Source organism: Alosa pseudoharengus, unplaced genomic scaffold, assembly GCF_046254945.1.
Source record: "Alosa pseudoharengus isolate Yale_2024_CS ecotype anadromous, Long Island Sound unplaced genomic scaffold, YU_APseudo_1.1 YU_APseudo_1.1_scf_19, whole genome shotgun sequence".
NCBI classification, from domain to species: domain Eukaryota; kingdom Metazoa; phylum Chordata; class Actinopteri; order Clupeiformes; family Clupeidae; genus Alosa; species Alosa pseudoharengus.
In genome coordinates, this window is record NW_027468657.1 from 14,665,256 (window position 1) to 14,682,613 (window position 17,358).

Genomic DNA, 17,358 nt, shown 5'->3' on the forward strand with positions numbered 1-17,358 from the left:
GTGTTCGCCCCCCGGTTTTAGAGCTATTCTAAATGCAAAAATGCATAGACATTGCATGACAAAACCGTGACTGTTAACAAACTATAAGCTATATAAGGTAGGCCCTATGCTAGGCCTATTACACAACACAAATTGTCACCAGGCTATGCTGGCGACCCAAATAAAATATCCGTTGGAACCAATGGCTTACACCTTACAGTATCAAGCTGCCACCTCTTGGCGAAAAGTTAATAGTTTTGCATATCAGTAGTAATACATTTCACGTAGCTGTGAATCACGGAAAGGGCGAATGAAGTGGACACTTCTAAATGGAACCCAACCCACTGTACAGTAACTCAAGGTCTGTGGCTAAAGCAGCCATAATGAAAGCGTTATCATTGTTTGGATACTTCACACACACGTGTTTTTTAATCGCATAGACTACAACTACCAAGCTGGAATCAAAGCACATCGACTCCCCTCTCACACCCTAAACACGCACTTCGAACAAACAAAAAGCGCCTCAGTCTCACGGAATAGCCATAGGCAAAACTGTATCTGACCGGTGTAACGTTGGTATTAAATCATCCATCGCAAAGAATGATTTTTGTAGCACGTGCAACAAATATGTGTAGGTACAGCCCTGCCCTGAATACATCTCAACGTGCGCTCTAAAACATCTGGTTTAAATGGAGATGTAGATCATCACGGGATCATAGACAGGTTATCTTTCAGGTAGCCTAGGCCTATATATTTCCCATTAAAAAACCATCACGTAGCGAACGTGTTGTGGCTAACTCACTTAGCTCCTGTTAGTAGCCTAGGTTATGGTCATAAGCAAATGAGATGACAGTCGAAAGATACAATTAGTGCTGTTATCGATTTGCTTGGTAGCCTATAAACGCATTTATGGTTTTCTACAAATACATCAATAATCAAATTGGCCTCCATCACTCAACCATGCTAACGGTAACATTATTTTACCTACGTTCTGCTATTGATAGGATTAACGTAGCCTACCTGCAGTAAAAAACAAGCATGTCCGATAAACATTCTCAGATTTATTTCGGCTTCAAGAGGAAATGGGAATTACATTTCATGCAGAAATCATCCTACCCTTAGACGTTCTCTGCGGTAAACTACTGTAGCCTACAGTCTTGTCCTTATAGGAAGCATAGTGTCTTTCTAACCCACTTTAGATTAACTTCCAACAAAATTACGTCTCACTGCAACGATGCGCCATCTAGTGGACAAACGACTACTTATCGCCAATACTGGAAATGCAGCCATGATGATGATGATGAATATTTATTTTGGCTTTCTTTTAATCCTACTGAATTTGTAATTATGTATTAGCCGTTCTAATACCGATAGTATGTGGGTGCCTGTGTGTGTGTGTGCATGTGTATATGTGTGCACCACCATCTACAGGCCAATGAGTGTAGAGTCACTAAATGTACACATAACTTAATTTTTTAGACCCCCCCATGGATGAAATTCTACGAAACTTGGCATACCCCCAGAGAATGTCAGGTTAATCATACACATACAATTTGGTGCAGTTCTGAACGTCTTTACTGAAGAGGGGCGATTAAAGCAGAATGATATTGCATTTTCATTTTTTACCGGGGGGGTGCAAATCACAAATGAGTGATTATGGGCTAAGTTGATGTGGGCCCTTGAGACCAACATACCATAAAAATTTCTTCATCCTCGGTGCCACGGTTCAGGTAGTTATTTAGGAAAAACTGAATTTTTTGGGTTTCGGGGGGCCCAGCGCGGAGGGGGAGTGGCCCCCGGGGACCAAACGAAATTTTTCCGTAAAAGTCTAGTGGGGCTACATACCCACCAAATTTCATGTGCCCCGGTGTTTCGGTGCCCCAGGTATCGTTGACCAAAATTTCAGGAAGTAGATGACGGAAAAAAAAAAAGAAAAAAAAAAACTTTGACAATCCCTATATGACCGCTTCGCTAGCTTCGCTAGCGGCGGTCATAATAATTTGTATCTGTAAAAATATTTTGTGCATGTAAAAATGGTTTGTACATCTTCAAATCCGTTTTCTCACTGTGTAGAATTTTTTTTTTTGTGAATTTAGGAACGATATTTGCACGCACGGATTTTCCATTTGCAAGTGCGCATCTGTTTTCTACAGACATGAAACAGATCTACGGGTACGAAACGAATGTACAAGTACAAAACTTTTTTACAAATTTTCCCAAAACAGCCAATCGCGGCACTGCTTACTGAACGGCCAGTCAGCCGATCAGCTCGCTTCTTTAATTCTGAAACGCTGGACATAGAAAATACAGCTCTTGGTAGCAGCTACATCCATGTAAACACCACAGTTCAGAAGAGGTGAAACACTTAAAAAAGAAGAGCTATCTTAGCTAACAAGCAAACAGCTCAACTTAACTCTATTCCTTCCCTACTATGAATCTCATTAACTAGAACTAATAAAATTCGGATCATTAGTATTATTATTATTAATGATATAATTGTTCTGTATAGTTATTGTGTTAGGGCTCTTACAGAGTTAACGCGAGCAACGCGAGCAAGCAACGTTAGCGACGCGAGCGACGTGCTCCCTTTCATAGTTTACACGGTGGACGCAAGCAACGCGGCCGATAAGTGAAATGCAATACGTCGCTCACGCAACAGGGGGTAGCAGTCACTGGTGGTGAATGACATTCTGAGTGATATTCAAGCTCCCAGCAAACACACTAACGTGGCCATCACGTGGCCGCAACGTGATTTTCCAACCAATGTTTACGTTGCCGCCACGTTAATTTCCAACGTGGCGGCAACCGGAAAAGTGAAAGACGCCTTGATGTTGCCGCCACGTTATTTGACAACATTACCGCGACATATCGGCGACATGCAGGCAACCTTCCTGCAACTTAATGGCCACGTAACCGCAACTTTATAGCAACATTGAAACCCATGTTGGAGGTCGCCAGAATGTTGTCAGGATGTTAAAAAAACAGCTCTGGGCGGATCTGCAGATGCAGTCCTCATTTGCCCACTCACTTGGTTTAAGAAGAACAGAGCGACATTTCACATTTGATTACACCATTTATTTAAATTCATTTAATTTGGGACTTCCTGCCGATGACTTGATGTGCTGCTGCTGCTGCTTCTCCTCCTCCTCCTACTGCTGCTGCCGGGCCTGCAAGCAAAGAAGAAAACCTTTAGCTTTCAGGTAAGAGCTGCACTTTTTTTGAATTTGTGCAGACTGTCCCGAAGTTTTACTTACGTTTTATTGTGCTGCATACTCCGGGTTCCGAGCAGTGGCAGCTTCTCCTTCCCCTTCAGGTTGCTGCCTCCAAATTTAGTAGTGTGGGCTACAGAAAACAACATTTCATTTCAATTAAGAGAGGCACAACATAGCCAACGTTTTCGGTCACCAACCATGAGAGAAAGGGTTCCACTTTCATCTCACACACACAGGCTACTAGCTCGTGTCTTAGAACATGCCAAACTAACGTCTTCTCTGGGGAGTCCGTTAGCAGCTACTGCATATATCTCATATAAAATCATAGCACACCATCTACTAATTACACTTGTCATATTCAATAACATTCACATATCATATTAATATTAAAACACTAACATTACAGTACAGTAAAGTACAGTAACAAAGCAGTACAGTAAACGTAAATCTCCGATTGTTTTTTTATATCATTCTATTAGCTCAAAGTTTTCCTAGCATGCTACATGCTAGCCCCATTCTAATGCAATTGCTGCTACGCGATGCTAATCACTCGCTAGCCTTAACAATCTTTGCTAGCTGATAAATTACTCACCGGCGTTCAAAAGAAGTGGATAAATACGTAAAACAATGAGGGAAGATTAAGGACAAAGTAGAAATAGTAAAACGACTTAAGAGGTATTAAAAATGATTCACGATAGAAAGGTGTCAAGGAGTAAACGGTTTTGATTCAAAGTCTATTTATTCAAGTGTAACGTTATCGAGTAGAACGTAAAATAAACGAATTCTGGTATCCAAGCAACACGCTTGTCAAAATAAAAGCATTTCCCGTTGACTAGAAAATCGTATGTCCTTCTGGATTTTGAATTATTTTGTTATTTATTCAATTTATGTACATATTTATTTTACATTGGCAACTAATTTTGGGTTTAGTAACCAATGCTTAGGTGGGTTACACCTTCACCCCTTCTCCATCGACTTTGTTTGTGCATGCACATAAAAATGTCAAAGCAAAATAAGATTTAGGTAAGCATAGACTCAACCTAATGTTACATCTTAAAGGCAAGCTCGAATTAACAATGTTTGGTCTCCTCATTGCCAATGCAAAGGCTGCAGAGGGCAGCATGGTGGTACTCCTCACATCTGGTGTAGAGTAGAGTTACAGGCATAAAAACAAGATCAGTCAGAGACTTTCAAATGAGGAGACAGCACTCAAAAAATCCTCCATAGAAATGCATGGGGTTAGTTTGTAACGCCAATGGCGTTGTCTACACATATCCCACCCCTTCTTCGCCAATGTGTATACATTGAGCCAATCATGTGGTGTGATGTGACTACATTGAGCCAATTATGTGCTGTGTTGTGCAGACATCATGCCAATCATGTGTTGTGATCTCGCCACTGGAGCACACTGGTGTCGTGAAGCCTTGTGCATGCGTATTTCTGCCGAATAGGATGCCCGATGAGTACCCAAAAAGCGTTGCAATATGACTGCCGAGTGGAGGGACTTGCCTAAAAGGACTTTGGAGCAGTCAAACTCAGCTAGCTAGACACAATTGTTCTTGTATAGCTGTCTATGCACACTTTTTCATTTCGCTTGATATTTTATTAAACTGTGAGTGTGTGAACAGAAATTATTAAGACATTCTTACCTTTTTTTTCTTTTCCAGGGACCGAACTGAATAGGGATCGATCCACCATTTTGGAGACAACCGGAGGCAACATTGATAACCCTGACTCAGTTGTGACAGCAGAACCAGCATCTCTACGGCTTAAGGACAACTTCAGCTTGATAGAAAAACTTGCAACACTTAATTGACATATGAACTGATGTTGGATTGGCACCACTTAGCCTACTTGCTGATCGAATAATTTGGTGAATACAATAATAATTGAATTATAATTAAGCTGGTGTTGTAATGTAGAATTATTTTCTCATGCTATGATTTCATACAACATTTGGGTTCTATGGAATTATTTGTTTTCTTATTGGACAGGAGACAGCTATTCCCAAAAGTGGGAATATCCCAGGTCAATAGAATAATCTGGTGTTTTAAGGTTAATTAGTCGGCAGCAGAATTAATGTATTGAATCAACACAGCATTTGTGATCGCAGGGTTGTTACCTTCGCCACTCGGCCTCAGAACCTCGAGGTTACAGCCAAACAAAACACCTGTGATTATATCATTACCCAACACTCCTACTCACACAATTTCAAATTGCTTAACCTCTTTTCAGCCTTGGTAACTGAATACTAAAATTAAACTTAGGTTTATTGTCAGTTATCAGTCTTATCCTGTGGGTCATGTGCACTGCTGTTATTTTCTTATAACTTAATATAAAGCATAGTTTGGATTGGATTCTGATTAGCAGTCAGTGGTTTAGCTACTCTCCACCTCAGCCTCTCCAAGGTCTTTATGCTCTCTCCTGGTTGACCAATGCCTACCCTGCAACGTGGTTTGTTTGTACACATCACTTGAATTCATGAAACACATGAATTTTACTTCAAATGTTAATAGAAATAATTGTCAGTGTGATTTATTAATGTGTTCCCTACATGCATTTAAAATAAATGATTCATCAATTCAGTATCTGAATATATTTGATTGCTATTTTTCAACTGGGTCAGAGTTTGTGGAAATTAGAAAATTGTAGTTCTGGATGGTAAACATTAATCTCAGTTTAGCATTATTTTTGTGGGGATGAGTCATCAGGTAGTAAATAAACAGTACAAACCAGTGGTCCATTTTTCTGGCTGGAAGATAGTTTGACTTTAAAAAAAAAAAAAATTATAATATCTCTGATTATTATTGCATTTGATATAACCTCAGCTAACAACTGGTGTTGGGAAACGGCAACATTGCTAAATGACCATAGGGACATGTTATGGCCACGTTGCACAAGTCACCAAATGGCAACGTTACCAAATGACCATAGCGCCACGTTGCGGCCACGTTATTTAGACCACTAAATGGCAACGTAGCCAAATGACCATAGGGCCACGTTATGGCCACGTTGCTCAAGTCACCAAATGGCAACGTTACCAAATGACCATAGCGCCACGTTGCGGCCACGTTATTTACACCACCAAATGGCAACGTTACCAAATGACCGTAGGGCCACGTTATGGCCACGTTGCTCAAGTCACCAAATGGCAACGTTACCAAATGACCAAAGCGCCACGTTGTGGCCACATTATTTACACCACCAAATGGCAACGTTACCAAATTACCATAGGGCCACGTTATGGCCACGTTGCTCAAGTCACCAAATGGCAACGTTACCAAATTACCATAGGGCCACGTTATGGCCACGTTATTTACACCACCAAACGGCAACATTACCAAATGACCTTAGCGCCACGTTGTGGCAACGTTGCTCAAGTCACCAAATGGCCACTTCATAGTGGCAACGTTGTGGCCACGTTGCAGGAAGGTTGCCAGAATGTTAGTTGGCCGTGACCAACTGGCAACTTATAGGCAACGTGGCTGTTTAGTTGTGTGTTAGCTGGGCTGTCTGTAAAAGTTACATCCCAAGAGGCTCTTTTGGAGAGCCACGGATCAAATTTAATTTAGAATTCTCAAAAAGACTCCAGTATGACATGGAGACACGTATAAAAAGTAATATCTAGCTTTGTTGGGTGACAAACTATAGACGGGAGGTGAGTGTGATTCGCTGTGCTAGATTGACTGCATGTTACAAGGACACTGGGTCATGTCATGTAAGGAACATGGTACTGTAAATAAACGGAAACATAGCCTACATTGCAGAGCCACTTCAACTTTATTAATATATGGTGAATAAATGTACACTAACACATGTGCACAGCCCCATGGTTTTCTGACGTGACGATGCTAGCACGTCAGCAGCGGTTAGCTAACTATACTAACGTAAGTTATCTACAAGTCTGAAGTCTCCTCCAAGTGACAATCATGTTATACACAATGAATAGCATGTAACCTACAATGCGGAGCTCCATAGACCGTAAAAGAAAGATAAGCTTGCATAATTTTTCCTCTTCTCTGGCCATTGTATTCAAACCTTCTTCTGTAAATATAACATATACTTGACATAATGTACAATACTTGCAGTGTCGCCCCCACCGACAACGCATAGTATTGCATGCGTCAGTGCGTCGCGTATCAAAAAAAGGGATGACACATTTTGCTACGCATCGACGCATAATGGCGGCCGAAGCGTTGCGATGCGTAGCCTTGCGGGCGCGTATGCGTAGCGATGCGTTGACTCTGTAAGAGCCCTTAGTGTTTTCCGACTAGTCATTCCTCCCTTTGTATTTCCCACGTTATATGTGCGGTGCTTTCACGTAACGTTAGCAGAGACGGTTGATAGTATCTTTGACGTTAGCTTAGCCCAGCCAATACTAGCCCAGTTAGCTGCCATTACCTATTGTAACCTACTAATTACCTATCCAGTGCTCGCGTTTTAAACTATACTGTTTATTAGTTCTAGTTAATGATATTAGATTCATAGTAGGGAAGGAATAGAGTTAAGTTGAGCTGTTTGCTTGTTAGCTAAGTTAGCTTGTTACCTAAGCTAGCTAGAACATAACAGTTACTGCTACATGACCAAAAAAGTTCAGGGTGGCTTTAGGCTGACTCCCTTCCCTCCCTCCCTTTGTATTTCCCATGTTATATGTGCGGTGCTTTCACGTAACGTTAGCAGAGACAGTTGATAAAAGCAGTATCTTTGACGTTAGCTTAGCCCAGCCAATACTTGTTTCACCTCTTCTGACTGTAGTGTTTACATGGATGTACCCAGAGATGTCCAGCGTTTCAGAATTAAAGAAGTGAGCTGATCGGCTGACTGTCCGTTCAGTAAGCAGTGCTGTGATTGGCTGTTTTGGGAAAATTTGTAAAAAAGTTTTGTACTTGTAAATTCGTTTCGTACCCGTAGATCTGTTTCATGTCTGTAGAAAACAGATGCGCACTTGCAAATGGAAAATCCGTGCGTGCAAAAATCGTTCGCAAATTCACAAACATTTTTTCTACACAGTGACAAAACGGATTTGAAGATGTACAAACCATTTTTGCATGCACAAAATATTTTTACAGATACAAATGATTTTTACATGTACACAAATATTTTTTACGAGCACAAAATATTCTTACAAGCACAAAACTTTGGTACAGGTACAGAAAACTTTTGGCGAGAATTTTATACCATACTATTAGGCCTATGGTTTTCAAAAGTTTAATGCTCCCAGACACAGACATTTGAAAATTAAGAATGCCTCGACTTGAAAATAGGCTACATATTTTTGTAAACTCAATTAATTCGATCCTTGAAGACATCTCGGGCTAAAATGTAAACAATGCCTTCTGTTACCATTGAATTTCTCAGAATTGACTACAGTAAAATAACGTCAGCACCAAAGACATCTTTCATTTTAGTTGATCAATATTAGGGAATGCAACCCCCAATACATAACAATCAACCACAAAAGATACAATAGTAACTAACGCTGTGCACTGATGACAGCCCAAGGTAACAGCTGTTTTAGATCTAGGGCAACCACTTGTTCGTTAAAAAAATAAACTGGTTTTGCTTGGTCCTTAAAAAATAACTGGTTATGCTTGGTCCTTAATCGCATTGCGATTAACGCGTTAATGTTGACAGCCCTAAAAATAACCTAACGAGAAGAAATATGCGATAAAGTCGTAGCTAGACGTTACTAGCTTCCGTAGCTGGTAAATCGTGCTTGAAGAAATTACACACTGTAGCTTTGAATATTTCATGGGCTATATGCGCTGCCATTTCACTATTTGGTCACATCCAAATAAGGCCCGCAGTGTAGTGGCATGCTGCCATCTAGTGGCCTGAAATATATAATGTAGCCCATTATATTTATTAGAAAAGAAGCGGCCGTCAAATAATCATGTACTTACCAATTATTCTTCTAATCCATTTGATACATCGTGTTTTTCTTTTTTAACATCGTTCCTTTATAAATTGTAGTGTATCATTAAGGTACGTTTTTGAATGCAATTTTTCTGACATTCAACATTAGTTTACCATAAAGCTTGGTGACCATACACCCATGAGAAATTGGCAGTTTTAGGGGCTGACATTTTTCATAAGATTGCTTGAGCCAATTTCTGTTATTCTTGCTGAATATATCTTGCACCAAAATGTAGTTTATTATCAAAGTGAAATGGTTGGTGGTCAGCAGCGTTAACTTGAGCACATTTTCGAAGTATTGTTTTGATGTGTTGAATATTCTCCGCTGCGCTTCGGCCCGTATTACAACCTCGATCGTGCATTAATTTCTATTAACAGACCACCATGTCGTATCCCTTACATATTTCTCCGGATAGCGTGACAGCGGTTCTTATATAGCTTATATTTTGTCGGATGACGCGACACCGGTTGTCTGTGTTCCCCACATTTTCTTAGTCGTTTGTGGACATCTAGGCTACCCAATTCCCTTTAAGGAAGTGACTCACCACTGTATCCTTTCACAGACGTGGTGACATGCCCTAGAAAACATAAAAATAATAATGAACAAAAAAACTGTTAGGCAGCAACAAATAAAAAAAAACAGTTTTTATAGCCATACATCGTGTTCACTTCTGGCTCCTTGGCTATCAATTTGGTAACGATAACAGGCTATTTGACGTCTTTAGAACACTAAACATCGGAGGTGTCAAATGTTGAGTTACTCCAGTCTAGATTTTTTGACGTTAATCACTCCTATGATGTATTGCTATTGTCTATCCAAAGTAAAATGTCTGTTTAACTGATGGTTAAATAACCAAAAATCCGATTGTTTTGCACGCACCTCCATCAGACACACTCGTCCAGTCATCTTAAACCAAAATAGGGTTCAACGTTGAACAAATTTCAACAGAAGAAAACTTAACTGATTCTGTATCCTCAATATGTCCTGAGTAAGGTGAAAAAAAACCCGAAGAATCCCAATAGGAGAAAGTCTAGAAAAAGACTTAATACCTTATTCATGTGCCTATATAGGCCTACAGTATTTTTCTCACGCAAATAGGGGGGGGGGGGGGGGGAATAACCTTCACATATCACCATTAAAATTACTGAGTTGATTACTAACATCAAGACAAACAAAAATGTATTATAAGTTTTTTGAAATTGTTTCATGGGCAAACAGGGCATAATGTAATTACTGTATGTAGGCCTAGAGCTAATTTGCATAAATACCACAACGAACTAGTCCAGGCAAAGTAAGGTCTGACCCAAAACTAATAGTATAAGTATAAGTATATAAACTCTTTTGATCACACAGACAGCTAGCGGTTGGTTAGGTGATTTTGCAGTAAGTGACCTAAAATGTTTTAGCTTAAAAAAAAACGCGCAAGCTTGGCATTAGAGCACCTTTAAGAGACTAAAACTCTAGGCCTACTCACCTACAAATAGCAGAGAAAGAATAATAAACAAATCCATTATCCGTCAGCGATCCTTCATCTACATTCTAAGCGGATAATCCTAAAGTAAGCCTACACCACGTCGATCAGTAGAAATCCTCGGGGCAATATTTACAATCGATGGAAATAACATAAATCGCACTCTCGTTTCAGAAGGAAGGAACATCGTCTTCTTCTTTTCCCTCTTACAGCAGTTTACAGGAAAAGTGTATTACCGCCATCTAATGGACTGAGATGCAATCAAATGGATTAGGCCGGGGAGCCAGGTCCACTCCTGAGGATGTTTTTGCTACCTTTTTTCCACATAGAGTGGTGAAGTCCCGCCCCTTCTACTTCCGCTCCATGGGACCTATCTTTCAAAAAATTATGAACGGGAGTTAATGGAGAGATAACAATTATTTTTTGGTCCAGTTTGAATTGTGCCACGAATTTCACATATGATGTGTGTGAATTTAAAAGATAATTTTTCACGTTAAGAAAGTACTGTTGTTCGATAGACTTCAAAAGTTATGTTGGTTTTGTGCGAATCCACTCAGTGGACTACATCTCTCGTCTCGAACGATGTACGTCACCAACGTAATGAAACGATAAGAGCTGTTATGCTAGTTAACGGTTGCATCTTGCTGCCTGCTATGTCACTTAACAGTATGTAATGTACAGTCTATGGACGAATACAACTTACCTGATGTGTTTAATCCTCTGACTCATGGTATTTTCTTCGGCAAGGAAAGCCCAATTAAGACCTGTTGCTGGTATGCTTGTACAATCTAGTGTGGCTGTGAATGAGCTAACGTCACTAGCGCGACTGATGGGTTTGTAGTCGTTGGAATTACGATCTTTCACAATGTTGTAATTCAAAAGTTACGAAACAAACTGCAAATGTCTTTACATGAAAAATTGTCTTTAAAATTGACAAACATCATATGGGTAATTCAAGGCACAAGTCAACCGGGACCAGAAAATAATTTATTTTTCGCCTTAGACTGCCGTTCAAATTTATTTGAAAGATAGGTCCCATGGAGGCAAACGGAAGGGGCGGGACTTCACCACTCTATAGACCTCTGTTCGCCTACAAAAAAGCAGCCATGTTTGACATCCGGTTTCTGGCGATTTTTCCTATGGGAAAATAACATGGGGATTTTGAATTATCGCATCTTTTAAACTCTCGCAGGGATGAAAAAGTCTAAAATGCAGACGTTTTCCTGAACATTCTTTTGTCCTCTACCTTCGAGTGGATACTGTGATCTCCGTTACGTGAAGGCGGCACACTTAGATTTGTGCTATCCCAGAGCTAACTTGCAATGCAAACTTGCCATAGGTAGTTAGCTTCAATTAACAACCGGATCTCCTTATATGGGCAAAGATGGCTGTTTTGGTTCTTTTTTGTAGGCGAACTTCAGAGGTCTATAGAGCCGGGACGGCCTTGCGCACCGAGAGGTGCGAAGCCCTATTGTTTTTGGAAAGATTATTAGGGCCCGAGCAAGGCCCTATTGTTTTTGAAAGGAAAGGATTATTATTATTATTTGTTCACCTTTTTGCTATTTTTGAGGTGGTTAACATGGATGAAAAGTCTTGGAATTTGGCACACACATCTGGTATCACAATGGCTACACAGCCATAAAGGCTTTGGTGATTGATACAGTGGTTGGCACATACTTTCAGCTAGACACACCAAATTTGGTAGGTGTGTGTATCTCCCCAAGATGAACAACTTTCGTATGTACAATGCATTAGCCACGCCCAACAGGAAGTGAGGTATTTGGGATTTTGTGCGGACTAAAATGTGATGAATTGTAATGCCAGATTTTGATTGATTGATTCAGATTTTGTGCGTTGTGGACATGATCAATTTTAACATACTCCTCCTAGACGGTTGATCCGATTCATGTCAAAGTTGGTATACATGACGCCAAGATGTTTCTGATTCTAAATTGTGAAGCTTTTTTTGATATGTTGTAATTTGACGAAATGTTCCCTGGAACATTTTCTAGTTATTCTTCTTCCGACCAAATTCGACGTTTAATGACACTAAAACCACTGAACCGTTTGACGTCATTCAAACACTCCTACAAAGGTCTTGTAACGGACAATTGTACAATGTATTTTTTACATTTGTGAACTTTATACTTTTTGAGATATTTACGATAAAAGAGCAATAAATTCCCATTGACTTAACATTGACCGCCTTGGCGGCAACTTTTAGCATTATGACGTGACCTGCAGCTGAAAGCAATTATCAACAGCTGAACGCGAGCTGCCACTGGAGCTGTGAATCTTCTGAAAGTCTTCGCCTGCTGTACCGTGGTCACTTTATTTGGTCGAGGCACATTTCTCTAATTACAGACAAGGTAAGTGTTTCGGTTTTTGGTATTTGAGTCATTTATGTCGTCAAACATTATGTACCGTTAGCGTTATATGTATGAAATGATGGGTCACAAATAACTAAACTAACATTATAACGTTAGGTAACGTTAACGTTAGTGAAATAGTAATAGTTGACGTTAGCACCTTGCTACGTTGATATGTATTATGTAAGGAAACCCACTGTTAATCAACGTTAATATGTCGTCAACTTTACAGTGACCTATTAGCTGTAGGTTTCGATAGCTAACGACAAGGCCTACAGATACTAGGCTCTGGTTCTGTTCAACATCAGGTCACTTTCCACGGGTGTATAGAATCAAGCACCTAGAATAGATTATGAATGCAGATTGCGTGCTTGATTATAGCCTAGGGCTAGGCTGTGTGACGGGTCCTGATGAAACCCACCCAAGTTAGCTACTTGTTGATGGTCATAACGTTATAGCTTCTACCGTTCACATTTTAGTTAAAGTTAACAAATATATCCTCCTGTTTTTATTTTAACAAATGTTTAACGTTGTACACAGCTTGTTTGTGTATCAAATAGTGCAGGCTACGTGTCATTCTACGCTCCTGATTCTTACGTAGAAGCTAGCCTAAGTAAAGTAAACACCATCACGGTATACTATAGTTCGTCTGTTGATGGGTTTCATCAGGTCCCTTTCCACAGGTGTATACAATCAAGCACCTAGATTATGAATGCATTGGTGCTTTATTAATACTCCTGTGGAAAGGGACCTTATGAAAGCCATGAATAGGCTACTGTTAGGAAATGGACAATATGACTAAAGTCTTGTTAAAACACACAACAGAAGTTGAGCTAACATAGGCTACAATGTTTACTTGGCCTACTAATTTCTGCATTGTTCTGGTCTATAAATTAAAGTGTAGCCTGGCACGTGAATCAAACTTTTCAGTTGTAGTACATTGTAATCTGTAGGAAAAAATGTGGCTGACAGACCTAGCAAGCTGTTTAAGTTATAGCAGTTGGTTATCAAGATACTTAGTATCAGAATGATCTGTCCTTACTCTGATTATCAACAGCAACAACAGACCCTTTGCCTGCAAAGTTTTCTAAGCTGTTTACATTTGATATTTAAAAAAATATAATTAGCTATCACCTATACTAAAACTGAAAACAAAACACATAATTCTGCTTTGTTTGCAATTTTTGACGATAACTGACAGTTGGAATGGCTCTAATGTTTGCTAGCAGTTATGCTAACTATGTTAACAAGGATAATAATGCTAACCAAGTTACTTAACTTAGTTAACTTAGCTAATGTTTTCTTGCAGTTTTTAAAAAAATGATAATAATGTTAATGCTGTTAACTATGTTAACAATGCTAACCATGTGACTTAGCTAACTTAGCTATTCATTTTTAGCATGTATGCTAACAATGTTAACTATGCTAACATGCTAACTATGTTAACCATGTTACTTGGCTAACTTAACTAATGTTTTCTAGTAGTTTTGTCAAAAATGATAACTATGCTAACAATGCTAACTAACATGCTAACTATGCTAACTATGCTAACCATGAAATTTAGCTGACTTAGCTTATCATTTTTAATAGTTATGCTAACTAGCATGCTAACAATGTTAAAATGTTAACCATGTTACTTAGCTAACTTAGCTAATCATTTTTAGTAGTTATGCTAACTATATTAACTAGCATGCTAACAATGCTAACATGCTAACTATGCTAACTAGCTACAGTGGGTAGGAGTCATAGTTGATGACAAGTAACAGTTACAATGGCTGAACAGTTAAAAAGTTCAGTAGTTTAAAGGGTTAAATTGTTTAACAGTGAAATATTGTAGTGAGGACTTTTATTTTGAAACGGTTTTTGGCAGAGGAAGCAGTTGAACAGGATGTGTAGTCTTAATAGAGCCAGTTTGTATGCTTAAAGCCTGAGACTGTCAGTTGCTCCAGGTGGCTTGACCACCTGGCATAGGATTCTAATAGAGCTGCACAGTCCCGCCCACAGCCAAAATGCGGTTAGGTGCCGGATGTAAGATTCCCATTCATTTGTCCCATTGATGTTTGGAAAAATTCGTATCTAAAGAGTTTTACAGCATGTCTTAGGCTAACCAGCTACGGCATAACTCATAAGCATACAACATATCATTTCGAGTGAAAAAACGAAGAGAAAATCCAAAAAAAGTCAAAGGTACAAGACTGTGTACATATTTTTATTTCCGAGCGAAGGAACTACTCATCCCATAAACCACTGCGCCTCACTGAATAATATAGGCAAAATCGGCGCGATTTATTTTGCCATTTAAACCATTTCCAACCGGCGACAGCACGCGAACCCTTTCCTCCAAACAGTGATTTTTATATAGTGAATGTGCAGTTAATAGCAGTTATTTCAGGAGTAATCATGTAAATAATAGTGTTTTGATATTGAATTTTATATTTATCATTGTGTATTTTTCATTTTGTGTGTGTGAAAGCGGTTAACGTTAACGGCAGTGCTTCGTAACATTACCTGACTCATCCTATGCTGTCATCACTGCTCAGTCGGGCTGATGCATGGACTGGTGCATGGTCTGCTCTTGGACCACCATATTCAGTTTATTAATTTGCCGTGAATTATTACACAAAATGTTCATTAAATGCACGAAGAAGTATTCCTAGGTTAATGATTGATATGAATCATACAGTATGAAGGCTACAGTAGCCTAGCTAATGTTAACTAGCACTGCTAGCAGCATTAACGTTACCAACCTCCCTGCTTAACCACAACTTTGTAGAGTGCGAAACGGCATGACCGGGCAACTGAGGCAACATGATCTGAGAAGTTTAGTTGGTTGTCGAGAACAACACCTAGATTTCTTGCAGTCCTGGTAGGTGAAACAGACAGGGAGTCAAATTTGATGTTGATGTCGTGGTGTATGGTAGGTTTAGCTGGGAGGACCAGCAGTTCAGTCTTTGAGAGGTTCAGCTGGAGGTGGTGTGCCTTCATCCATGTAGCTATGTCTGAGAGGCAATCCGAGATCCGTGCTGAAACCAAGGGGTCATCAGGTGGAAAGGACAGATAGAGCTGTGTGTCGTCTGCATAGCAGTGGTATGAGAAGCCATGCGAACGGATAATCTGTCCCAAGGAGGTGGTGTAGATAGCAAAGAGAAGGGGGCCCAGCACTGAGCCCTGGGGGACCCCTGTGGTGAGATGGTGAGGTGCAGATAGCTGACCAAGCCATGATACGTTAAACGAGCGTCCTGTGAGGTAGGATTCAAACCAGGAGAGAGCAGAACCGGAGATTCCCATGTTAGCGAGTATAGAGAGAAGGATGCGGTGATTAACCATGTCAAAGGCAGCCGATAAGTCAAGCAGAATGAGTACTGATGACCGAGCGGTCGCCCTGGCTTCTTCTAGGGCTTCTGTTACAGACAGCAGAGCCGTTTCGGTAGAGTGGCCGCTTTTCAACCCAGACTGATTAGGATCCAGAAGGTTGTTCTGTGAAAGGAAGTCAGAGACCTGTTTGGAGACTGCTCGTTCAATGCCTTTGGATAGGAAAGGCAGGAGTGAGACAGGGCGGTAGTTCTCGACTTGAGCAGGGTTGAGAGAAGCTTTCTTAAGTAACGGTGTTACCCGGGCTATTTTGAACGCTGTTGGAAATGTGCCGGAGGTTAGCAAGGCATTGATCACATGTGTGATAGCTGGTGCGATGGTCGGGCTGATGGACTGAAGTAGGCTCGTAGGTATAGGGTCCAGCGAGCATGTGGTAGGACGGCTGCATGTCAGGAGTCTAGATACTTCATTCTCGGAGAGAGGCGTGAATGCTGAAAAAGATGATCCAGCAGTCCCTAGAGGTTGTAGGAGTGCGGTATCTGAGTCAGATGCGTTGAGTGGGCATGTGGAGAATTGACTGCTGATTGCTGCCACTTTGTTTGTAAAAAATGAGGCGAGGGTATCTGCAGTAAGGCTGGATGGAGGAGGAGGCAGCTGAGGGTTGAGTAGCGATTTGAAGGTTGAGAAAAGTTTTCGAGTGTCTGTAGCGCTGTTGATTTTGTCATTGTAGAAAGCCGTCTTAGCAGCAGTGATGCTGGCTGAGAAGGAGGTCAGGAGTGTCTGGTAGTTTTTGAGGTCATCAGTTAGTTTGGATTTGTGCCATTTCCTCTCCGCGGCTCTGAGTTTGGTGCGCTGCGATCGGAGGGTATCATTTAGCCATGTATGAGAGTGTTTGGATCGAGCTGGCCTTGTGGTAAGATGGCACAGCTCGTCTAGACACACTAGACGAGCCGTGTGAACACACAGTGAGGTGAAGCACACACTAATCCCGTCGCAGTGAGCTGCCTGCTACAGCGGCGCTCGGGGAGCAATGAGGGGTTAGGTGCCTTGCTCAAGGTCACTTCAGCCATTCCTACTGGTCGGGGTTCAAACCGGCAA

The 17,358-nt window shown here is 40.6% G+C and overlaps 1 protein-coding gene and 1 long non-coding RNA gene across 2 annotated transcripts in view; both read right to left on the minus strand.

Annotated features, from left to right (window-relative positions):
- LOC143132365 (uncharacterized) overlaps nucleotides 1-10,006 on the minus strand; it is a 28,403-nt gene extending 18,397 nt beyond the window's left edge. The window contains exons 1-2 of the mRNA XM_076291827.1: nucleotides 9,988-10,006; nucleotides 9,653-9,685 (exon numbers count right to left, since the gene is read on the minus strand). The gene's annotated coding sequence lies outside the window, so the exon portion shown is untranslated. The remainder of the gene's footprint in view (nucleotides 1-9,652; nucleotides 9,686-9,987) is intronic.
- LOC143132370 (uncharacterized) lies at nucleotides 3,056-4,211 on the minus strand. Its single transcript, XR_012988283.1, has 3 exons — nucleotides 3,784-4,211; nucleotides 3,234-3,321; nucleotides 3,056-3,146 (listed from the first exon to the last, which is right to left on the minus strand). It is a non-coding gene; the product is annotated as an uncharacterized LOC143132370 (long non-coding RNA).
- Nucleotides 10,007-17,358: the final 7,352 nt, after the last annotated feature.